The sequence below is a fragment of the Notechis scutatus genome, chromosome 3, assembly GCF_049901735.1.
Source record: "Notechis scutatus isolate UNSWTSFEM ecotype Mainland chromosome 3, rNotScu1.2, whole genome shotgun sequence".
NCBI classification, from domain to species: Eukaryota; Metazoa; Chordata; class Lepidosauria; order Squamata; family Elapidae; genus Notechis; species Notechis scutatus.
The window spans coordinates 197,303,576-197,329,678 of record NC_142011.1 but is presented as its reverse complement, the minus strand read 5'-3'; positions in this window follow the sequence as shown (position 1 = coordinate 197,329,678).

The window sequence follows — 26,103 nt, the reverse complement described above, 5'->3', positions numbered from 1 at the left end:
TAATAAAACTAGATTCACTACCACAACAAACAAAGAAACTCTCTTCCTGAGGTAATTTGTTTACTATAGGCTCAACTAAGCCAGGTTCTGCCATGTAATAAACAGAAACATTCTGATAGTGTCTGGTCTGTTATCTTTAGTAGAACAGAAAAATGTGCGCTCTCCAAAATGTCAGGATTTGCATTTTATTTATTTATTTATTTTGTGGGAGTGATAGCAGCAGGAGAGTGTGCCATTTGGGGTTTTTACTTCAAACACTGCTGATAAGGAGGAGAACCAGTTTGGAAACTGGATAGATCGGTTCCACGCCCTCGTATTTAGGAGAATGCTCAAACTCGCCTAAAGCCATTTGCTTGTTGCCTGATAACTTCAGATTCCTTTGATAAAAGAAAAAAATAAGATTGGGGGGGAGTAGAGTAATAGAGATAGTATCTACAATAGATCGGAGGAAGTATGTGTGTCATCTAGTTCTAAGACCGATAAGTTTAGCCACATTTTAAAATTCTTTATTATCTATTTATATTATTATCAGCAGAGGTGGAAAGGAAAAAGGAAAGATAGCTGAATTGACTTAGGCAAACTGTCAAACCCATTTAATCAGCGTGTTTGAAGGTATTTGGGTGGTGATCTTACTTCTTAGGGTGAATTCTATTTTTAAATTACTTTGGTTTAAAATATATTAAAAGGTGTGCTATGTTTGTGGGCTTGAACATCTTTTTCAAAAAGTCCCTAAGTTTTTTAATGTCCACAGTGGCCTGTAACCCCTGGAAAGCCTCTCCAGAAACTAGGTGTCTCCTTGAACAACTTAAGCCAGTAAGAAAATAAGCATTTACAAGTAGTCCTCCAGAGTTCATTTAGGGACTGTTCGAACCTACAATGGCACTGAAAATAGTGACTTACAACTGTTTTCCACACAAATGTTGCAAAACCCATGATCATGTGATCAAAATTCAGATGCTTGGAAAGGGGAGGGGAGGGAGGGGAGGGAAGGGCAGGGGCAGCCGGGGTGGGGGAGGGAAGGAGGAAGGAAGGAAAAAACAAGGTATCAGGGAGGGAGGGAGTGAGCGAAGGAAGGAAAGAAGGAAGGTATAAGGGAGGGATGGAGGGAGAGAAGGAAGCAGGAAAGGAGGGAGGGAGGGAGGGAGGGAGGGAGGGAGGGAGGAGGAAGGAAGGAAGGAAGGAAGGAAGGAAGGAAGGAAGGAAGGAAGAAAAACAAGGTATAAGGGAGGAGGGAGGGAGGAAGGAAGGAAAGAAGGAAGGTATAAGGAGGATGGAGGAGAGAAGGAAGGAAGCAGGAAGGGAGGAGGGGAAGGAGGGAGGAAGGAGGGAGGAAGGAAGGAAGGAAGGAAGGAAGGAAGGAAGGAAGGAAGGAAAAACAAGGTATAAGGAGGAGGAGCGAAGGAAGGAAAGAAGGAAGGTATAAGGGAGGGATGGAGGGAGAGAAGGAAGGAAGCAGGAAGGGAGGGAGGGAGGGAGGAGGGAGGAGGGAAGGAAGGAAGGAAGGAAGGAAGGAAGGAAGGAAGGAAGGAAGGAAGGAAGGAAGGAAGGAAGGAAGGAAGGAAGGAAGGAAAAAACAAGGTATAAGGGAGAGAGGGAGGGCGAAGGAAGGAAAGAAGGAAGGTATAAGGGAGGGAAGGAGGGAGAGAAGGGAGGAAGCAGGAGGGAAGGGAGGAAGGAAGGAAGGAGGAAAGGGGAGGAAGGAAGGAAGGAATAAATATATATGAAAAGGGGAAGGGGAAGATAAAGGGAAAGGGATATCATGACTTTAAAAAAGAGAGAAAAAGGGTGAAGCAAGTGAGAAAAATGTAGAAGAAATGAAAGGATAAAATAGAAATAAGAAACAAAGAAAGAAAAAGAGAGGAAAAATGTGGAAAAAATAGAAACGTCAAAAAACAGTGAAGGAAATCACAGTGTTCCTTCTTCTGAGAAATGGGCCAAAGATCCCAGATATCAATTGAATTTTCTCCCATTCGGGCTCCATCTAATCTCTCTATTACCATCTTCCTATCTTGACCCCTTTACCGTCTCTCCCCCACTTCTCCCTGCTTGATAATCCCCTCCCCCTGATATTTGTTCTCTTTGAGTATAGGTGCATAGGAAATTGTGATAATTCTACCTAGACTTTTGACAATCCCATGGAATGATTGAAGGTTATATCTGAAGAGCAACGTATTCTGCTATGACATGAGTTATATTTCAAGAGAAATTCAGGATGAGAAAGTAACCATGACAAACATGTTTCTTTGTGCGCTTTTCAGATACTTGACGCAACAGCTATTTAACACCAACAGATTTTTTATTTTTTTTTCCCCTCTGTCTGTTATATTTCAAAGACCATAAAATCCATTCATGCTTGTAAAGGGACTAGTAAGTAATTAAAAGTTAGGACTGGAACTTCCTCCTTTTGGTCCATAAAAACATTCCTTCACTTTGATTCCTTCCCAAAGTTTGTTCTCTTTTCTCTTTCTCCAAGTCACTTGATGTGTGTGTGCGTGTGTGTGTGTGTGTGTGTGTGCGCGCGCACGCACCTAAAGCACACACTTCAAGATCCACCATAGATATTTGGCTTTTATAAACTTGTTAACATTTCATGTTTGTCATTCCCAGGCTATTTATACCCTAAAGAGATCACATCTTACCTGACAGATCTCTAAACTGGATTTGAAACGTTTCATGTACTGGACTGGTTTGAAATACCTTTAATTTGAATTGTGCGCTGTGCAAAGATCAAAGCCAATTCCTCAATGTTTTGTTTAGAATATTGGAGAATTTATTGTTTAATTTTACTATTTATCAATTATTTTAAAGGGAACACAGATGTTTTGTCCATACACATGACTCCCTAACAACAGATTAACAGAATAGCATTAGAATTACAAAATAACAGAGTTGCAAAGGACCTTAGAGGTCTTCTAGTCCAACCTCCTGCTTAATGCAGGAGACCATATACCATTTCAGACAAATGGCTGTCCAATCTTTTCTTATAAACTTCTAGTGTTGAAGCTAAAACTTCTGGAGGCACTGATTAATTGTTCTAATTATCAGAAAATTTCTCCTTAGTTCCAGGTTGCTTCTCTCCTTGATTAGTTTCCACACATTGTTTCTTGTCCTGCTCTCTGGTGCTTTGGAGAATAGACTGACCCCCCTCTTCTTTGTGGCAGCCCCTGAGATATTTATGTACTTTGAGAAGATAAGTTGGAAAGAAAGAATTTTATACCTTAGTGCTAACATACATTTGACCAAAGTAGAATTGCCTCCATTGCATTTTCTTTCAGCGCTAATTTATCCTTCTTTTGTTTGAAACTGTAGATAGAAAGAATAATGACCACACACTTTTCTGACATGTGGAAATTGTGGGGTTTCATTGTGTTTTTTTTTAAATATTCATTTAATGCACATTCTCATAACCCAGTGATGTATAATGTTTTACCAGGCTTCTCAATCAATGTGATGACTATGATCCGAGGAATGTTGCCTATACAATGTCAGCTGTCTTCAGCATATATTAAAAATCAACCTTTGTGCTGATAGAAAGGTTGACATCTATTTATCTACAGCAGTGTTAAATCATCAGTTCTCCCACACTGCCTTGAATCTATCTACATAACCATTCAATTGAGCAAGAACAGCCAATTTAAGAAGAACAACTCCTGCATGTTTAGACCAAGGGCCCATGTTACTTATCCCACATGCTAGATTTAGTGGAATAGAATAGAATAGAATAGAATAGAATAGAATAGAATAGAAATTAGAATAGGAATTAGAATAGGAATTAGAATTGAATTGAATTGAATTGAATTGAATTGAATTCTTTATTGGCCAAGTGTGATTGGACACACAAGGAATTTGTATTTGGTGTATATGCTCTCAGTGTACATAAAAGAAAAGATACATTCGTCAAGAGTTGAGAATCATAAGGTATGACAATGATAGTCATAGGGTACAATAAGCAATCAAATCATACTAGGGAACAGTCCATATAAATCGTAAGGATACAAGCGACAAAGTTACAGTCATCCAGTCACAAGTGGGAGGGGATAGGCGATAAGGAGTGATGAGAAGATTAACATTAATAGTAGTGCAGACTTTGTAAGAGTTGAACAGTGTTGAGGGAATTATTTGTTTAGCAGAGTGACGGCTTTCAGGAAAAAACTGTCCTTGTGTCTAGTTGTTCTGGTGTGCAGGGCTCTATGGCATCGTTTTGAGGAGTTGAAACAGTTTATGTCCAGAATATGAGAAGTCTGTAAATGCATGTTTAGACCAATGTTACTTATCCCACATGCTAGATTTAGTAGAATAGAATAGAATAGAATAGAATAGAATAGAATAGAATAGAATAGAATAGAATAGAATAGAATAGAATAGAAGCTAAAAAGGTTCTTGGAGGTCTTCTAGTCCACCCCCCTGCTCAAGCAGAAGACCCTATTTCAGACAATTGGTTGTCCAATCTCTTCTTAAAAGCCTCCAGTGATGGAGCATCCACAACTTTCGAAGTTCCACTGATTAATTGCTATCACTGTTGGGAAGCATCTCCTTAATTCCAGGTTGCTTCTCTCCTTGACGAGTTCCCACCCAATGTTTCTTGTTTCTTCCCTTGTTTCTTTCATCATGGATGAGGCTATCCATGAAGTGTTTAATTTGACGAAGTCATTTTGGATTAGGAGAGAGCGCATAGTGAGTAGAACCACAGCTCATTCATAAGAGTTGACTTTGGCATGATAGGTGGCGTACAAGTTTGATAAATAAATAAAGCTTGGGTGAAAAGTTCTAAATTTGTCTGTTACCATTTCTAGGTAAAGTGAATGAAGACTCTCACCCATATAGCTCAATAAGGGAGTATAGACCAATGCTTTCCAAGGTTTTCGCTGTCCTGCTGGATGGGACTCCTGGTCCATCTGGTCCAGCACTCGTTCTCACAATGCTCAACCATCTATACAAAGAACCCTACTAGTCAACCAGTAGATGGCCACAGAGGCAATCATATCATCATCAAGGCTAATAGCCATTAATCCCCCTCGACTTCCATAAATTGGTCCAGCCCTTTTTTGCAGCCAGTCAAGATGGCAGCAAAGTACATGATAAAAGTACACAATTTTGCATATAACTAAAGCAACGAGAATTGCACTCGCACAATGCTGGAAAAAAGACACTACGCCGTCTGTTTGGTGATCCAAAAGATTTTAGATTGCGCAGAAATGGATAAACTCACCTTAGAGTGAAAGGACAAGGAAGACTCGGAATATTATACAGTTTGGGAAAATTGGTATCAATGGATGGAGAATAGGAATGAGAAATGTACAGATTAAAAGAAGATATAGATATGTATATGAATAACTAGAAATGTACAGAAATGTGATTATGTAACGAAGATATCTTAGTACTGTCAAAGATGATTGAGATTTGTAAAAAGCTATTTTAAAATTTATTTGTATTTTAATGTTTCAAAATTTCAATAAAAGTTATAAAAAATTTTTTTTTAAAAAAAACATGGCAGCAAGCATTACATCTCATGGTAGAACATTCCAAAGTTGAATTTTGCAATGTATATCAAAAAATATATTAACAGAATAACAGAGTAGGAAGGGACCTTGGAGGTCTTCTAGTCCAGCCCCCTGCTCAAGGATGAGACCCTGTATCATTTTAGACAAGTGGCTGTCCAGTCTTTTCTTAAAAGCCTCCAGTGTTGGAGCACCCACAACTTCCACTGGTTAATCCCAACTCTAGTATTATTCTACGTTCACTGCAGCACGTTGTGTAGCACAGTAAACCGGATTTCATTGCCAAAGTTTTTCACTATTATTTTAAAAATTAAACTCAGTCCTCAAGAAGACAATAAATGACCCTTTAATGAGCAGACAGAGTCTATTAAAAAAAAATTGAAGCCGTGGAACAAGAAGTATTTCCTGGTTTTAGCAATCATGCATTTAAGATAAGGCAGGATATCTTCCAGGTATTTCCTCTGTTTTCTTCATCGGAAGCAAGGCTCCCTCCCAATCTTATTTCTAAAAATAAACACATGAATTAAGTAATATTAGGCCAGTTATAACCTTCCCCGAAATCTCATTTGTGTCAGTTTGTAAAGGCTGAGTGAATCATTGTAAAAGGTCTAAAAATACTGATAGAAATTAGGGTTTACGAGAAAGTCATTTTTGGGTGGGTCTCTGAATTTTGGATTATTTCTGAAATTGATCAGAATTTCCTTAATAGCTGGTGTTGCTTTCAGCCATCTCCCCCTTGCTACTCCAAAGAAAGTATTGTTCTCTGGTTGCCATTTTATATTGTTTTTTAATAATGGCTTTTGAAAAGGGAAATTTAGGGAGAAATTATTCAAGTATGGTGTCTGTGCATTATTTGGGACAGATTCAACATTTCCAAATGATTTTCCTGATAGTAACTTTCCATAAAACTGTGGCGCACATGTTGGTAACACACAGGTTGCAATGCAATAAATTACAAAATTGTAAAATTATTGTTATCCAATCAACGGAAATTTCATAGAATCACAGAATGGAAGGTCTTGCAGAGCTCTTCTAGTCTAACTCCTGCCCAACACAGTAAATCAATACTAGAATAGAACAGAACAGAACAGAACAGAACAGAACAGAACAGAACAGAATAGAATTCTTTATTGGCCAAGTGTGACTGGACACACAAGGAATTTGTCTTGGTGCAAATGCTCTCAGTGTACATCAAAGAAAACATACATTTATCAAGAATCAAGAAACATAAGGTATAACACTTGATGATAGTCATTAGGTACAATAAGCAATCAAATCATACTAGGAAACAGTCAATATAAATCGTAAGGATACAAGCGACAAAGTTACAGTCATACAGTCACAAGTGGGAGCGGATGGGTGATAAGAACTAATGAGAAGATTAATAGTAGTAATAGTAGTGCAGACTTTGTAAATAGTTGGACAGTGTTGAGCAGAGGTGGTATTCAGCAGGTTCTGACCAGTTCTGGAGAACCGATAGCGGAAATTTTGAGTAGTTCAGAGAACCGGCAAATACCATCTCTGACTGGAGATTTTACCTTATCTTTCCCCTGCCACACCCACTAAGCCACACCCACAGAACCATAGTAAAATAATTTGAATCCCACCACTGGTATTGAGGGAATTAATTGTTTAGCAGAGTGATGATGTTCGGGGGGAAACTGTCCTTGTGTCTAGTTGTTCTGGTGTGCAGTGCTCTATAGCGTCGTTTTGAGGGAAGGAGTTGAAACAGTTTATGTCTGGGACGTGAGGGGTCTGTAAATATTTTCACAGCCCTCTTTTTGACTCGTGCAGTATGCAGGTCCTCCAGGGAAGGGAGGTTGGTAGTAATTGTTGTTGTTTTTTTGCAGTCCTAATTATCCTATGAAGTCTGTGTCTGTCCTGTTGGGTTGCAGAACCAAACCAGACAGTTATAGAGGTGCAGATGAATAATTCAATAATCAATAATTCCTCTGTAGAACTGTGTCAGCATCTCCTTGAGCAGTTTGAGCTTTCTGAAATGGTGCAGAAAGAACATATTATTACATGCCTAATAGATGACAGTTTAGCCCAGGGGTGTCAAACTCACGTCATCACATTGTCGTCATGTGATTTATCATGACTTTTCCACCTTCGCTAAACCAGGTGTGGGCGTGGCCACTGCATGATGCATCTTGCCTGGGGGCCAAGAGTTTGACACCCCTGATCTAGCCCCTTTTAACCTCCCCACCCCCATCAAATGTGAGTTAATTCTATACTGAATGGATTTCACCTGTAAGATTTTTTTCTTTACTATGGTGCAAGTAGTTAACTCAACAGCCATAATATGATATATAGCTGATACAAGCCTTTCCAAATTGAACATCTTGTAAATTACATAAATAAATATCCTGCTAGACCTCAAGAGAAAAAAAACAGGATATAATATTTAAGCATTACCATATAAGTCAAGGTTACTCTTTGGTAAAATAGTGTTTCCCAACCTTGGAAATTTTAAGAGGCAGCATGCTGACTGGGGAATTCTTTTTGAAGTCCATGCATCCTTAAAATGCCAAGCTTGTGAAACACTTCGGTAAAGCAATGCATGTTATAAACTTAATAAAGTTTCCTGTAATCATCGGCCTGCCAAATTCTCGATGCAGTGATTAGAATTACTGTCATTGAGATCAGGAAGTTTGAGGAGGTTGACAAGATAAGAAGTCACTGTAAAAACTTCCAGGCAACAGCATTCCAACAAGGTTTAAAATGAACAAGAAAATGTGTTATAATTTTGGAAGTGTTTTGCCATTAGTGTCTTCCTAGGGCTGAGAGAAAAAGTGAGTAGGCCAAGGTCAGCCAGCTGGCTTTGTGTCTAGGATCTCAGTCATCCAGGTCATGGTTGTCCCAAAGAAGCTTCTTGGATGAGAAGCAAAACATCTTTAAAGAAAAACCAGAAAAGTCCAATTGCCTCCCGAAAAAGCCCCTTTGGGACAACCATGACATGGATGACTGAGAGTCTCTATTGACTTTGAGCCATACAACTTGGGATGAACACCCTTTGAATGGTGTGGGAGTAGAAATGGATTTCCAGAGGGGAAAAAATTGCAGACTACAGAAACCAGGAACACTACTCAGGGGACCCTGAGGACACAGATAAAACGTCCAAGTGCTTCAACGACCCTTTAAAAGGATGCAAATGACCAGCTATCTGCAAGGAATATAAATCCTTCCATTCCTCACCATCCAGTCAGAGCTGAAGAAGCTTCCTGGATGAGAAGCGAAATGTCTTCAAAAGAAAAAACAAGGAAGTCCAGTTGCCTCCTGAAAAAAAAGCACCTTTGGGACTAAGGTAGGATCAAAACTCAGGATTGCTCAGTGATGCTTTAACCACTATGCCAAAATGTCTTTGCATGCTTCTGCTGGTAAACCCACTTTTTCCAAAACGTTGTTGAATGTTCATCGTTCTATTCTTCCTCATACCATCAGTGTCCCGAGTGAAGATGAACGCAAAGACTGTAACAAAGGCACTATCGCTAGACTAACAAGAGCAATATTTTTTTCCATGTACACCTTTCCATTTGTCCAGTCTCCAACCATTTGCAGAAGTTTCAGAATGCAATTTACAGAGATCTCCAGAGCAGACCAAAAATGTGACCAAATTTCATACAGTAAATTGACTAGAGAGATTTTACTGTATGCTGTTAAAATACCATGATAGAGGACAAGCCGAAATTGATGAAGAGATAATTCTAGGGCACTGCCGTTTCTCCATGTTCCAGTTTGCAAATCAAACAGAGTCATTTTAATGACTGTTTTAACTGAGCCAAGCTGCTACACATTGGCAAGACCTGTGTTTTGACTCTGGCCAAATTAGAGAAAAACAGAATTGTTGTTAAAGAAACCAACAACTAAACTTTTTTTTTTTGCATTTGTTGGTGTGTTTTGATATTATCAGTAAACTTTCAGTCCTTCCTTCACCTGTTCTTAATTCCTCCAAGTCAATGGAGCAGGAGAAGGGACTCGATCAAAAGATAACCTTTGTTTGAGGAACCCATGCTTTTCTCCTGTGCTGGAGAAAATAGTCTGCTAATAGTAGACTGTTCTTAATAGTCTACTACTGACCATCAGGTGAATAGTTTACCACTCCTATAAAGGAACGCAAACGCATGCATTGGTTTATGAACATTTGCCTTCCCAGAAATAAACTGGGCATGTTGACCTGAAATATTAATCATAACTTGAATGTGTGTGCGGATGGCCATCAGCCAAAAATGTCCAAATTAGAATGGTGCTGATGGGCATTCATGTGAATGTGTCTATCTATGCAGGCAAGCAAGAAGATAAATCACATTTTTGTCACCTCTGTCCTGAGGAATCCACTGCCAGCTGGGTAAGGTTGACATCCAGCAGGGCTAATAGTCTATTTTGAGATGGTCTATTTTAATATGGCTCTGCTAATATGGTAAGCGGGAGCAACTGTAGGTTTCTCTCTTAGTGGCTTGTGGCTTTCTTTTTTTCCAAAAAAATGATGAATGCAGCATTAGGCCAAAGGGTTGGGTAGGTAAGTGAATGAATAACAGAATAAGAAAGTTGGGAGGAATTTTGGAGGTCTTCTAGTCCGACCACCTGCTCAAGCAGGAACCCTATAACATTCCAGACATGTGGCTGTCTAGTCTCTTCCTAAAAGCCACCAGTGATGGAGCACCCACAACTTCTGAGGGCAAGCCATTCTACCGGTTAATTGTTCTCACTGTTAGGAAATTTCTCCTTAGTTCTAGGTTGCTTCTCTCCTCTTCTTTGTGGCACTCCTCAACTTCTGGAACACTGCTATCATGTCACCCTAGTCCTACTTTTCTCTAGACTAGATATATCCAATTCTTGTAAATTTAGCCTCCAGCCCCTTTGTTGCTCTTCTCTGCACTCTTTCCAAAGTCTCAACATCTTGACCAAAGTGGAAGCAGTATTCTGAGTGTGGTCTTACTAAGGCTCTATAAATTGTCTTCTGAAGACATTTCGCTTCTCATCCAAGAAGCTTCTTCAGCTCTGACAAGACAGTGAGGAATGGAACTGTCAGAGCTGAAGAAGCTTCTTGGATGAGAAGTGAAACGTCTTCAAAATAAAAAAAACAAGGAAGTCCAGTTGCCTCCTGAAAAAGCACCTTTGGGACAACCATGACCTGGATGACTGAGAATCTCTACAGCAGGGGTCTTCAAACTTGACAGCTTTAAGACTTATGGACTTCAACTCCCAGAATTCCTCCTCCAGTCATGTTAGCTCAGGAATTCTGGGAGTTGAAGCCCATAAGTCTTAAACTTGTCAAGTTTGAAGACCCTTGCTCTACAGACTTTATAAAGCAGTATTTGTACTTCATATGATCTTGATTCTATCCATTTGTTAATGCAGCCTAGGACTGCATTGGCTTTTTTGGCTGCTCTCACACGCACACTGCAGGCTCCTATTTAAATGATTGTCTACTAGGATTCCAAGGTCCCTCTCACAGTTACTGCTATTGAGCCAGGTTTGGTGGCTCAGTGCCATGGTGGCTCAGTGATTAGAATGCAGTACTGCAGGCTAATCCACTGCTCACTCCAAGAGTTCGATTCTGAATGGCTCAAGGTTGACTCAGCCTGCCATCCTTCCAAGGTCAGTAAAATGAGGACCCGGATTGTTGGGGACCATACACTGGCTCTGTAAACCACTTAGATAAGGGCTGTAAAGCACCATGAAGCAGTATATAAGTCTAACTGCTATTGCTAGGTGCTAATCTGTACCTGTACAGATTAGGTGAATGGGAAGGTATGCTGACATACAAGAAGATGATGGGGATGAGGAGGAGAAGGAGATAGAGAATACAGAAAAACAGAGTTGGGAGGGAGACCTTGGGGGTCTTGTAGTTCAGGGCTGTCAAACTCCCAGACCGCGGGCTGGATACGTCATGCACTGCCATTCCCACGCCCAGTTTAGCGAAGGGAGAAAAAGTCCTGATATGTCACACGATGCTGCGTGATGACATGACTTTAACAACCCTGTTCTAGTCCAATCTATGCTCAGGGAGGACATCCTATACCAGGGGTGTCAAACTGCTGGCCTGCAGGCCAGATGTTTCGTGTGCAGGCCACACCCACCCTGGCTCTGCAAAGGCAAAAAAGTCATGATACGTTGCGGGACACGATTCAGTTGGACACTCATGTCCTATACCAATCTGGATAAATGACTTTCCAATCTTTTCAGGGCCAAATAAGTCAAGATGGCAGGCCTCCATCCAAGCCTGGTTCCTAATCACAGAAAGGGGACTCAGATTTCAATTGTGCAGACTCTGGTGGCCATTTTGACTTAGTTACTTCACTGAGGACATTCCTGGGCTGCTGTCATTATCATCATGGCTTAGATAGCACATTTCTATATACATGATAAGTATTATCGTGCCTCTGGGAGCTGGGAAAACAAAACACTTTGCTGACTGCTATCAAATGGGTTCACAGCTGTGAAATTCAGAGCTTGTTTCTCTCATTTTTAGAGGGACAAAAATAGTTCAGGAGAAATAATTTAAGTTTAAATGACAGTGACAACAATTAATCAGTGGAATGGTTGGCTTCCAGAAGTTGTGGGTGCTCTATTACTAGAAGATTTTAAGAGACTGGACAGCCATTTGTTAAGAATGGTATAGGGTCTCCTGCTTGAACAGATGGTTGGACTAGAAGATCTGCAAGGTCCCTTCCAACTCTGTTATTCTTTATTCTGTAAAAGTACTTTTCTCTTTCATCAATTTTCTGTTTTGGATTAAAGTCTGTTTGGCTGCTTCGTATATAGAAGGGCCATTCTGGAGTCATCTGCAACATCAATATAATGACTGCTACAGCCACTGTATAGGACAAACAAGTAGATAAACAGATAACAGATAATCAGAGTTGGAAGGGACCTTGTAGGTCATCTAGTCCAACCCCCCACCCAAGTAGGAGACCCTACACCAATTCTGACAAATGTAATCCAATTTCTTCTTGAAAGTCTCCAGTGATGAAGCTCCCACAACTTCTGAAGGCAATTTCTGTTCCATTGGTTGATTGTGCTCACTGTCAGAAAGTTTCTCCTTATTTCCAGGTTGAATCTCTCCTTGTTTAGTTTCCATCCATTATTCCTTGTCTGGCCTTCAGGTAGTTTGGAGAATAGCTTGATCCCTTCCTCTCTGTGGCAGCCCCTCAAATATTGGAAGGCTGCTATCATGTCTCCCCGGTCCTTCTCTTCACTAGACTAGCCATGTCCAGTTCCTGCAACCGTTCTTCATACGTTTTAGTCTCCAGTCCCCTAATCATCCTGGTGGCTCTTCCCTGCACTTTTTCAACATAATTTTTATAGTGTGGTGACCAAACCTGGATCCAGTACAGTTTTGGTAGAGTTAAAGTAGAAAACTAGCAGAGTTTATTCATGAACTCCAACAAGCAGTCAGAAGACAAGATGAAAACACTTTAATCTCACAACATATGGATAGACTTAGCCACCGCTGGGAAACTGGGAGCGTCCTAGACCAAACCAAATCCAAAACACCATGGAATTCCTGGAAGGTTGGTAAATCAGCCATCAATAGATGCATGGGAAAACAACACAATTATGTGTCATTCATAAAGGACAATAAAACAGCTAAAAAGGAAACAAAAAGACCAGAATGCATCCTCTCCAGCAGCCAACAAATAAACAGGGATTAACACCAGGTAATCAAGCAGAAAACAATACCTTAGTGAAGGAACGACCAAGGAGGAAAATCACACCCCCACCATAACTGGTCAGGGAAAGCTACAGTATAATCAGGCATCAAATCTCACACTCACTTGCATCATGACATTACAGGTAGTTGCCCACTTACAATCACAACTGGGACCAGAATTTGAAGTGAATCATATAATCATTAAGCGAATTTGGCTTCCACATTGACTTTGCTTGCCGGAAATCAGCTGGGAAGGTAACAAATAATGATCACATGACCCCAGGGTGCTGCCAATGTCATAAAGGGCAACATACCAGTTGCCAAACATCTGAATTTTGACCACATGGCCATGGGAATGCTCCAATGGTGCCAAAGTCAAGAACTGGTTGTAAGTCACTTTTTTCAGTGCTAGAACATTCATGAAATGAATGGTTATAAGTGGAGGACAGCCTGTACCTCAATTGTTTGCAAGCAAACAAACAAGCTGAAAAAGTACTAAGAGTTATCCGATAGTTGACAATGACTTGAGGGCTCATAATCCATCGATCAATGTACATGTGCAATATAGGCAACCGGCTTGCTTTATCTATTATATGCATGAATGAATCGGTCACACGGTGGGAATTTTATTTTCCGCTCCCAAAAGAGACCTTTCTTAAATGCAATAGGGATCTAACCTCTTTTCACTGCAAAAAGTTTTCCCTTCTGCACTTTTCAGAACAGAACAGAGTAACAGAATTTGAAGGGAGTTTGTAGTCCAATACTCCGCCCAAGCAGGAGACCCTACACCATTTCTGATAGATGGTGGTCCATCTTTTAAAGCCCTCCTGCAAGGTGTCCCTTCATCAGTTCCTATTTGTTGAAATTAAACCTGTTTGCCAGAAATTACCACCTTTTAAGACGTGGAAACTAATCATGGAAAGATCCTTGAACCTAGAACTAAGGAGACATTTCCTGGCATTGAGAACAATTAATCAGTGGAACAGCTTGCCTCCAGAAGTTCTGGGTGCTCCATCACTGGAGGTGTTTAAGAAGAATCCCACCACTGCTACTGCATATATACATACGAACATATACAGAAAGGAGAGGAGAAAGATGCACAAAGATGCTATTTCATTGCACAGAGGGCAATTCTGTTACCTCCTTCATGGCTGGTAAAGGGGTTGGATAGAATTCCAGAATTTATGCACACTTTGTCTACCTTGTCTGGTAGTTGAGTCATGGCAACTGGACTTGTTTTCTCTTCTTTTTTGGTTTGAAACATTTCACTGCTTATCCAAGTAGCTTCTTCAGTCTTATCTATGTGGATAAGCAGTGAAATCTTTCAAACAAAAAAGAAAAGAAGTTCAGTTGCCCTGACTCAACGTCTACCTGGATGACTGACAATTTTTCATTGACATTTGGTCTACCTCGTTATTCCTTCCAGCCCAATTTAATTTAATTCAACCAATTATCTGAAGAAGATTGAAGTTCTGTAAGTCTGGCCATCAGCACAAGATCTCTCTGAAACACTGAACTGAACAGTCCCAGAGTTGATGTGTAGTAGAGAACAATGTGAAAGAAATAGCAGGTTAGAAAATGTGCTGGATCTGGCTGGGATCTTCAGAGAAAAAACAATCCAATTATAATAGATTTATTATTTAGTGGCTGGAAAGAATTCCAGCAGGCATGTTCTGCGAGCTTTCTTAACTTCCTTTTTTTTCATTTCCTTAAGGTTAATTTCCCATAGGTTATAATGGTGTGGATGAAGTTGAAACCAACAAGAAGGAAGGCCAGAGCGGGACTTCCGCTTTGAGCTTCTTCAGTGACAGACTGAAACCTTGTCTCTGTGAGGCTTCGATCCGTGCTCGCCGCTGGAGCGCCCCGAGCTGGCTGGTTTCGGGGCTAAGCCACCCCGTAGAGGTGGTGAAGAGGGGGGAGACTGCCAGCAGGGTTGAGGAGAGCCGCATCTCTCCTCCCCAGCTGGCCATTACTCCCTTTCCCGAAGGCGGTTGCAACGGTGGTCAGAAATGGCCACCACAAAGAAGAACTCGACCGGAAAAGAATGTGCAGGAGGAAGATAAGAAGAGAAAGTTTTGGTTGACCAGGTCAAACAGCAAAAGCAACAAATAAGGTACCCTGGAATTGAAACCGTTAAAAAACAATAACATTGTTCCCTAAGAAGATTTTTAAGCTGCGAAGGAGAGAGAAAAGGGAAAAGATTTGGTTTTCTCATTTTCCTATACTGACAGCTAAGAGACTTAAGCAAGAAATTGGGAAAAAAATCCACTTTGACATCAATAGTCATTTAATGCTGAAAATAAAAAGTCAAAGGGATAATAAAGATTTTTGGACAATTAAAAGCTTTTGAAAACAAAAAAGGAGAGAGGAAGAATACAAGGGCAGGATCTGGAAGGGAGGAGACTGCCTGGAATTAAAAAAGAACTTACAGCAAAATCTCAACAAGACTTCCAAAAGATACATTCTAACTGAAATATCGCAACAAAAACCCCAGGAAGAGAAAGTCGAAAAAGAAATAAGAAGATATAATTCGGGACTATCTGGATTACTTGATGATTTCTGGATTCTTGGTTATTGTTTTGAATGACTAAAATCAATCGGGTGGTTGTTTAAAACTTTTCAAAATGGCTCCACTTTTAGAAGAACTGAAAATGGAACTTAAAAAGTACAAAGAAGATGCACAAGAAGGGAGAGGTTCTTTTGGCTTCGTATTTCAGTTTTTAGAAATGGAGATTTGGAATTATGAGAAACAACAAGAAATGCCTGCAGAACAAGACGATTGCGACAAAGAAGAAGCCATCTTTAATGAACAAGTAATCTTAGATGGGGGGGGGGGAGGAAAGGGGGGGAAAGAGAATGGGAAGTTTAAGATTGGGAAAAACAACTCCAAAAAAAAAAATAGAGTGAAAAATAAGTATAAAATCAGAAAGCAACAAAAGAGGGAAATGCAGAAGAGAGAATTAGAAGTAGAGAGACAAGGGGGTAAAAAGGGAGGGAGAAGATGAGAGGGAAGAAAGAAAGGAAAGGAAGTTATAAAGGACAGAAGCAAAATATAGAGAAACAGGGCCTATTTAGAGATAATGGGTGAAAACTTAATGGAAAAAGGGATTCTGCAAAGGTACATAAGATAGTATGACTATATTAGAAGCAGAAATAATTTTAGAAAATATGAAACAATGTATGATTAAAATGTGTGATAAAATAGCTATCGTAATTCAGTGGAATGTTTGTCAATAAATAAATGTAACAAAAGGTATATTTAATGATTTATAAAACATATGTGAAGAGAAATAAGAGAAAAATTAATTATGGAGATTATATGTGTTTTTAAGGAAGTATGATATTTAATTGAAAAGAAGTGTTAAAGATGTTAAGATTTTAATGATTATTAATGATAGAACTGAAATGGAATGGAATGAGGGTTTATAATTACATCTATTTACAATCTTTTTTTAAAAAAGAATATAGTGTGTATTATAAGAATGTGCCAAGCAGAATTCGATTGGAAGTTATGTATTATGTATTATATTGAAGGTCATAAACTTAAGGTATATATTGAAGTTTAAATAAGAGTTGAATGGATGTAATTAAAAGATATAAAGGTGTCATACTCCAATTAGTAACTACAGGAGAATACTTGTTTAATGAGAAAAGATAATATGAAATTGAAACAGAACAGACAAAAGTATAAATATAATGACTTGAATTGAGATGAGATCATCAAAATAAAATTGAGAAAATTAAAAGAGGGGAAAAACTATATAGAAAATGTAAAATAGTATAAGATATGGAATAGAATACAAAAAGGAGCATGAAATTGAGTTTTGTGTCTGTATAAAGAAGTTCAACCCGGGACTATGCTATTTTCAAAAAAGATGTTTTACTTGTATTTTGTGTGTGAAAACCCAAATAAAACTTTATAAATAAAAAAAAAGAAGAAGGAAGGCCAGAGCCAAAAGTGGAGAGAACCACTTTTTCTTTCCTTTTATGCCTTTCTTAGAACATAGAATAGAGTTGGAAGGAACCTTGGAGGTCTTCTAGTCCAACCCCTTGGTCGAGCAGGAGACCCTTCACCATTTCAGGCAAATGGTTCTCCAATATCTTGTTGAAAGGCTCAAACGATAGAGCACCTACAACCTCTGATGGCAAGCCATTCCATTGGCTGATTGCTCTCACCATTAGGAAATTTCTCCTTAGTTCTAGGTTGCCTTTCTCCTTGGTTAGTTTCCATCCATTGTTTCTTGTCTTGCCTTCAGGTTCTTTGGAAAATAGTTTGACCCCTTGTAGGAGCCCCTCAAATATTGGAACACTGCTATCATGTCTCCTCCAGTCCTTCTTTTCATTAAAGTAGACATACCCAATTCCTGTAATTGTCTTCATATATTTTAGCCTCCAGCCTCCTAAACATTCCTGTTGCTCTTCTTTGCACTCTTTCCAGAGTCTCAACATCTTTTTTATATGGTGGTGACCAGACCTGGATGCAGTATTCCAAGTGTGGCTGTACTAAGGCTTTGTAAAGTGGTACATGAACTTCACGTGATCTTGATTCTATCCCTCTATTAATGCAGCCTAGGATTGCATTGGCTCTTTTGGCTGCTGCTGTTGCACACTGTTGGCTCACATTTAAGTGATGATTCCAAGATCCCTCTCACAGTTACTGGCATTAAGCCATGTTTCGCCTAATCTGTACCTATACAGTTGTTTTTTCTTGCCTAAGTGTACAACCTAACTTTTATCTTCATTGAATTTCATTTTGTTAAATAGGGCCCAGTGTTAAAGTCTGTTAAGGGAATTGCCTTACCATTGCAAAAGACTTCAGGCAGAAAGATGAGAACCTCATTTTGGCTTTGGTTACTGGTTGGCAATTCAGGAACCAGTAAGGTAAAGTTAAAGATTCCCCTCGCACATACGTGCTAGTCATTTCCGGCTCTAGGGGGAAGTGCTCATCTCCATTACAAAGCCGAAGAGCCAGCGCTGTCCAAAGACATCTCCGTGGTCATTTCAGTGGCATGACTAAACGCCAAAGGCGCACAGAGCGCTGTTACCTTCCCACCCAAGTGGTCCCTATTTTTCTACTTGCATTTTTACATGCTTTTGAACTGCTAGGTTGGCAGAAGCTGGGACAAGTAACGGGAGCTCACTCCATTACGCGGTGCTAGGGATTCGAACTGCCGAATTACTGACCTTTCTGATTGACAAGCTCAGCATCTTAGCCACTGAGCCACTGTGTCCCTTACCAGTAGTCCATTCAAGCCATGGGAAAACTGTTTGCAGAGTCCAATGTCCCCTCCCTCTTCACCATTGATCCCCATAATGTACTGAGACTCCAGCAAACAGCCTGAATATTTGGAGAGCAAGCCTGTGGATTGTCCCATGTCACCAGCCAAATACTGGAAGATAGATGGCTACTTCCAAGGAGACAAGCAAACTATTATTGTTTTGTTTCCGAATAGCCATTCTTCTCCAAAAGATTTTTTTTTAAAGTGGACCTAGGCAAGTCCCATCCTGTTTCATCATTTAGGAGACCAGTGACAAGTAGATAGGAAAACTCGGAGCTTTTTCCTCCTGCATGACTCACATCTATTTGTTTATTGTTTGCTATTTATTGTGTGTGGTCCGTGCTCAATATGGGGAGCGGAAATCAGTCACTTGCCTTGCTTTCACTTTTTTGTGCTTATATTAAACCCATCTGCTCTCCCTCAGTGATGCATCCCAGCTGGTTTCATCTTCTTTCATCATATTTAGCTCAGGCCCCTCATGACAAGAGAACAAATTAACAAAGATCTTCTTTTGGAACCTGTCTCCATAGGTGACATTTTTTCCCCCCTGAAAGCCAGTGGCTTAGTCAGAATGACAAAATGTTTTCCCCTTCCCTTGCAGTCACCTGCTCAGAAATATTACTCTCTACTCTGACTCAACTCCTCTTATGGCCTTAGCCCCATTCTGAAGAGCACAGGCTCAACACTCAGTCGCAAAAGTAATAGCACTTAGACTTATATACCACTTCGTGGTACTTTTGCAGCCCTCTCTAAATGATTTACAGAGTCAGCATGTTGCTCCCAACAATCTGGGTCCTCATTTTACCCACCTCAGAAGGATGGAAGGCTGAGTCAACCTTGTGCCTGGTGAGATTCGAATTGCCAAGTTGCAAAAGTAGCCTGCGGTACTGTATTCTAACCACTGTGCCACCGCAGCTCTCACCACACACACAAGCTGTGAAATAGATCCCTCTGAATGCCACAGTCTTCCATGGGTCAGTATGCATACAGATAGTCTTTGACTTAAAGGTAAAAGCAAAGGTTCACCTTGCACATACATGCTAGTCGTTTCCAGCTCTAAGGGGCGGTGCTCATTTCTGTTACAAAGCCGAAGAGCCAGCGCTGTCCAAAGATGTCTCCATGGTCATGTGGCTGGCATGACTAAATGCCAAAGGTGCACAGAACGCTATTACCTTCCCACCAAAGTGGTCCCTATTTTTCTACTTACATTTTTATGTGCTTTTGAACTGTTAGGTTGGCAGAAGTTGGGACAAGTAACGGGAGCTCACTCCATTATGTGGTGCTAGGGATTCGAACCACCAAACAGCCAACCTTTCTGATTGATAAGTTCAGTGTCTTAGCCATTGAGCCACCGTGCCCCTTGTCCTTGACATAAGTTCTTTTCGTGAAACGTTCAGAATTACAGAAAAAAGTATGAAGTACAAAGTATAAAATACGAAGCTCTGAAAAAAGTGACTTATGATGGTTTTCACATTTATGGTTGTGACATTCCTATGGTCACATGATCTCATCTCAGGATCACACACTTTGCTTGGAGCTACAAGTACTTCAAATTTGTGGCAGCAGGTTCTGTGGAGGGAACTTCCTGTACACCATGGATTTGTCATAGTTGAGGCCACTCTGCCAGAAAATAGCTGTCCCAAGCTTTCAAAGAATCCTATCATTAAAAAAAATATCCCATAGTTTTAACCCATTTAGCATCTGGAGGTGCTGCGAAGGTGGATCTTCTACCCGTAAAGCAGATGTTGCATCACTGAGCTACAGACCTTCTCCAGTCTGGGATATTTCCAACTACTGTATCTACTTTGAATGACCCCTCTACATAATAAATGTAGTCACTGCATCAAGCTAGATATGGAATGATTTAGAGATTCGTCAGATTTAATCAACTTAAGAACTAGACAGAGACATATCCAATCTAATTTTCCATACCTTAGATTGAGATATCAAATCAGCATGCTTAATTCTGACTCTGTTGAACTCCTTGATAAGGAGCAGGCATCTTCTGCTGTATTCTGGTCTGGTCTGAATTCATGCAGCTCAGTCATATTAACATCTACAGCCCACTTGTGTGCGCAGTGTTGGCAATCTAATTGATATCCAGAATGCAAGCTGTGACCACATTTGAGAAACTGCGGGGATCAAAAGATGGCAATGTCAGGGAACTCCGGATAGATTGGCGGGAACTTAAAAAAAAGCCTTTGTTTTCCAAACAAAATCATTCACTCAGCAGAGGCTAATCCAAAATGTTTCTTTGAAGGAGTGAACTGCTGGGAGAGAATAACTATAAGAGGCATGTTTGCAGTGGCAGATGGGAAGATGGCAGAATTTAGGAAGACAGATGGATAATACCGAATGATTCAGTAGCTCAGAAAAGGCCAGACTCTGACCTGGGACCATTTGTGGCTAAGCCAATTATTGAACACCAATTTGCTGCTAGAACAATAAATGAAGGAAGTAAATGATAGCCTGCAGGAACTAGTAGAGCTTTTGCTTTACCGCTAATGGTGTGCCAAAGTCAGCTTGCAATTTCTTTTACCCTACAGGGGGCCAAAACAAGGAAACATACAATTGCTAGACAGGCAAACAGTTTGACCTAGGAAAACAGCTTCCTATAAAACCCAGCGTCCTAACCTAGCTCCCTCCAAGTGTATTGGATTTCAGCACTGATAGCATAATTATCAACAATCCCATAATAACCATGCACAAAAGAGGTTACAGATAACAGATAACAAGAGTTGGAAGGGACTTGTAGGTCATCTAGTCCAACCCCCTGCCCAAGCAGGAGACCCTACACCATTTCTGACAATGGCAGTCCAATCTCTTCTTGAAAGTCTCAAGTGATGATGCTCCCACAACTTCTGAGGGCAACTTCTGTTTCATGGGTTGATTGTTCTCACTGTCAGAAAGTTTCTCCTTATTTCCAGGTTGAATCTCTCCTTGTTCAGTTTCCATCCATTATTCCTTGTCTGGGTGCTTTAGACAATAGCTTGACCCCCTCCTCTTTGTGGCAGCCCCTCAAATATTGGAACACTACTATCATGTCTCCCCTGGTCCTTCTCTTCACTAGACTAGCCATACCCAGTTCCTGTAACCGTTCTTCATATGTTTTAGGTTCATGCACTGCATACAAACCCTACGAAGATATAAAACACATGGCAGTCAACAGCATAAACTATGTTTGTAATTTTGCTTACCCATCCCATCCCTAGCTATGGCAAACCTAGACAGACTATTAAAAAGCAGAGACATCACCAACAAAAGTCTGTATCATCAAAAGCTAATGTTTTCCCAGCAGTAATGTATGGCTGTGAAGGTTGGACCATAAGGAAGGTTGTGTGCTGAAGAATTGATGGTGGCAAATTGTGGTATCAGAGAAGACCTCTGAGCATTCCTTGGACTGCAAGGAGATCCAACCAGTCAATCCTAAAGGAAATCAACCCTGACTGCTCTTTGGAAGGACAGATACTGAAGCTGAAATAAGGAGAAATGTTCCGACAGTGACAACAATCAACCAATGGAACAACTTCCCTTCAGAAGTTGTGGGAGCTTCATCACTGGAGGCTTTCAAGAAGAAACTGAACTGCCATTTGTCAGAAATGATGTAGGGTCTCCTGCTTGGGTGGGGAGGTTGGACTAGATGGTCCCTTCATATGTCCCTTCCAACACTGTTAATCTGTTAATCTGTTGCCCCTCAGTTTCCACAACTAAATGTATCCAACTCTTTATCTTCTTGGGTGTCTCCACCTTTTCATGTTCAGAGTTATTTTTTTCTCCTGCACGTGGCTAACCGGTGATGACTAATCAATCCTAACTTCAGTGGCTGTCTTTGAGCAAAGGAAGGGCACCCAGCCATTGCCAAACAGCTGATGGGGAGGTCATGAAGACCTTTAGGTCTCTACCCCATGGATTAAACAAAGACAAAACATTCCAACCATAGTTCCTTGACAGTCACCATTTACAAAACAATCGCAAAGTTTCAACACAGACCTCGCAGAACTGAAGAATGGTTTGGCACAGGTAGTGACTGCTGTTGCCTATAATTTCTGCACTTCATTTATCTTTGATATCTTATGGTTCATCTCCTTGCAAATACGAGCATGTACAGGTAGTTCTTGACAGCAGTTGGATCCTACCTGTTCACTACTGGTTCGGTGATCACCTGTGCGCACCTAACACACGCGCAGCTTTCCACACACCAGCTGAGGCCCGCAGCACCAAGCAGCTGAGAGGATGAAGAGAAAAGCTCAAGGGCAGGTGGGAGGGCCAATCCTGTGTTTTTCCTCTTCTTTCTCCTTTCAGCGGATGAGCTTTTTTTCCTCTTCTCAGCTGATCGACAAAGGCTTTTTTTTTTACTACTGGTTTGGCCGAAAAGGTAGGAATCTTTGCTACCGATTCGGCTGAACCGGACCAAATCGGTAAGCATACCACCACTATTTCTCGATGTTGATCACAATTGAGAGCAACATTTCTATACAGAGACAGTTGTTAAGTGAGTTTTGTCTGATTTTATGACCTTTCTTTCCCACAGTTGTTAAGGGAATATCCACGGTTGCTAAATGAGTGACTTGATTGTTAAGTGAATTTGATTTCCCCATTGATTTTGCTTGTCAGAAGGCCAAAAAAAAAGTAACCATATGATTTAGAATAATTTTATTGTCACTTTGAATGTACACCAATTGGCATACATTAAAATGAAATTTCATTCCATACAGCTTTCAGAGTGTCTCCACCTCTAATATACACTACATAAACATGGCAAAATAAATAGATAGATAGATAGATGATAGATAGACAGACAGATAGACTTAGACTAACTTTATTGTCACTTTGAATGTACACTAATTGGCATTTATTAAAATGAAATTTCATTGTATACAGCTTTCAGAGTGTCTCCACCTCTAATATACACTACACAAACATGGCAAAATAGATAGATAGATAGATAGATAGATAGATAGATAGATAGATAGATAGACAGACAGACAGACAGACAGAAAGACAGATAGACTAACTTTATTGTCACTTTGAATGTACACTAATTGGCATTTATTAAAATGAAATTTCATTGCATACAGCTCTCACAGGGTCACCACCTCCAATATACACTGTATAAACATGACAAAATAAATAAATAAATGCAAAATTATGCATATACCTCCATATATTATTATATGGCACAGAGAAACAACACAGACTGGTTCGGATGTGTTCATGTGCATGGATCCGAGACACTGCAACTGTCATGAATAAAAACCAGTTGCCTAGCATCTGAATTTTGATCACATGACCATGTGGATGCTGCAATTATCATAAGTGTGAAAAACGGTCGTAAATCACTTTTTTCAGTGCCATTGTAACTTTGAACAGTCACTAAATGAATAGTTGTAAGTCAAGGACTACCTGTTTTCTCCTCTGAAAATAACACTTCGCACATCTTCTACACTAAAGTGTGGTCTGCAAAAGCTTTTGCCCTAATGAACGTATTAGTCTTTAAGATACCAAAAGATTCCTTGTCATCTTTCATTCCAATCTCAGAAGTGATTCATAAACCCTCAGAGAAAATCCTTCTTGGTTTAAGCAATTGTTATTTTCTAAAAAGAAAACATTTCCAAATGGTTCAGGGCTAAATTAGAAAGGCAGCACTAGCTATCACTGTGTGCTAGTCAGCAGAATTAAGTCAGGAAAGGTCACTGTGATGTTTCTGCTTTGCCTTCTGAGCTTGGTGCTCAGAACCTCTATTACAGGGGTCTCCAACCTTGGCAACTTTAAGCCTGGCGGACTTCAACTCCCAGAATTCCCCAGCCAGCTGGCTGGGGAATTCTGGGAGTTGAAGTCCGCCAGGCTTAAAGTTGTCAAGGTTGGAGACCCCTGCTCTATTAGGCTAGTCTCCATTTTTAATTCTTAAAGGAGCAGCATCCTCCAGGATTGCTGATGTCCATTAAATGAAGTGCTTGCATGATCTCCTTGATGTGCAAAGCAAAAGAAGGAGATAGTTCACTTAATCTTCAACAAATCAGCAGAGGAGAGGATGGTATAAGGGAGCAGGGGAGAAGGGAAGGGAGAAGAGAGGGAGAGGAGAGGGAGAGGAGAGGATGGCATAAGGGGGGGGGGGAGAAGGGAAGGGAGAGGAGAGGGAGAGGGAGAGGAGAGGATCAAAAGTGGGATTCTACCAGTTTGCACCTATTCACTAGAACCGGTTGTTAACATTCTAAGCAGTTCGGAGAACCGGTTGTTAGAAGAAATTACTGGCCTAATCCTGTAAGGTAGGCAGGAAGGAAACATTCTGGTGTTGCTTACAGAAACTGCCTCTCCGTTAACCCTTATTACATTCTTGGCAGGACTAGACTTCCTGTCTCAGGAACGTCTCTGGAGTTTTTTCCCCCTCCTTTGCTGGTACTTTGCTTGTGTTGAGTGCCCATTTAAAGTTACAATGGCACTGAAAAAAGTGACTTATGACCCTTTTTCACACTTACGACTGTTGCAGCATCCCCATAGTCATGAGAGGCCAGGCGAGGAGATGCGTGCCTCAATGTGAGGATATTGAGTTGGCCATGCCCAGCCAATAATATGACCACCAAGCCATGTCCACCCAGTCACATGACCACCAAGCCACACCCACCACCTAAGCCACGCCCACAGAACCGGTTGTTAAAATTTTTCAATCCCACCCTTGGAGAGGATGGCATAAGGGGGGAAGAAGGGAAGGGAGAGGGAGACGAGACAGAGAGGAGAAGGAGAGGGAGAGCAAGAGGAGAGAATAGCATAAGGGGAGGGGGGAAGGGAGAGGAGAGAATGGCATAAGTGGAGGGAAGAGGGGAAAGGAGAGGGAGAGGAGAGGGGAAGGGAGAGGAGAGGGAGAGAACAGGGAGAGGAGAGAGAGAAGGAGAGGGAGAGGAAAGGATGAAATGACATTGTATAAGGGGAGTTTGAGAATTTTAAAAGGTGACAGCTTCCATCATGTCCTCCTCCTCCTCCTCCTCCTCCTCCTCCTCCTCCTCCTCCTCCTCTAGCTGAGCAATCACTAAAATATTTCCCGAGATAATGGTGTAGTAGTAAAGCATTTTTTTTTTAAAAAAAAAGGAAATCAAATTGGGTGATTGAGTATTCCAAAAGACAAATCTCCTTCATCCCAATGACTTGTAGATCCCCAGAAAAGTTTAATCTCAGCCTTGTCCAAATTCAAACTTCATCTCATCAGCCTTGAAAGATTCTCTTTAAAACGGAAGACGTTTTGCTTATGAGAAACTCAGCTGATGAGTATTCTAAAAGGTATTTCCACACAGTGCTTGGACAGGTAGCACAGAAGCCAATCTGGTTAGTGTCATGGAGTGTTTGCTATTATTAACTTCCTGCCTTTTGCTAACAAATGGAGAAACCAACTTGCTGGAATGCAAAAGTCTATAGAATATCCATCAAAGCTTTCAATTGTTCTGCAGCTACTGAATGAGGAAGCTTTCAAAGCAAAGCCAAACAAAACTCTCTGATTCTTTTTCAGAAGAACAAATGTAGATAAATCAATTACTTAGGTATTAACCAGTATAAACAGCAACAACAAAATAGGTTGCCTGGGGCCCAAAGCTAAAGAAAGTTGGTATAAGGAAAACAACCCAGGGGTGAGAGTATTTTAGGAGCTCATCTTTGTGATGGGAAGAACTTTGTCACATCT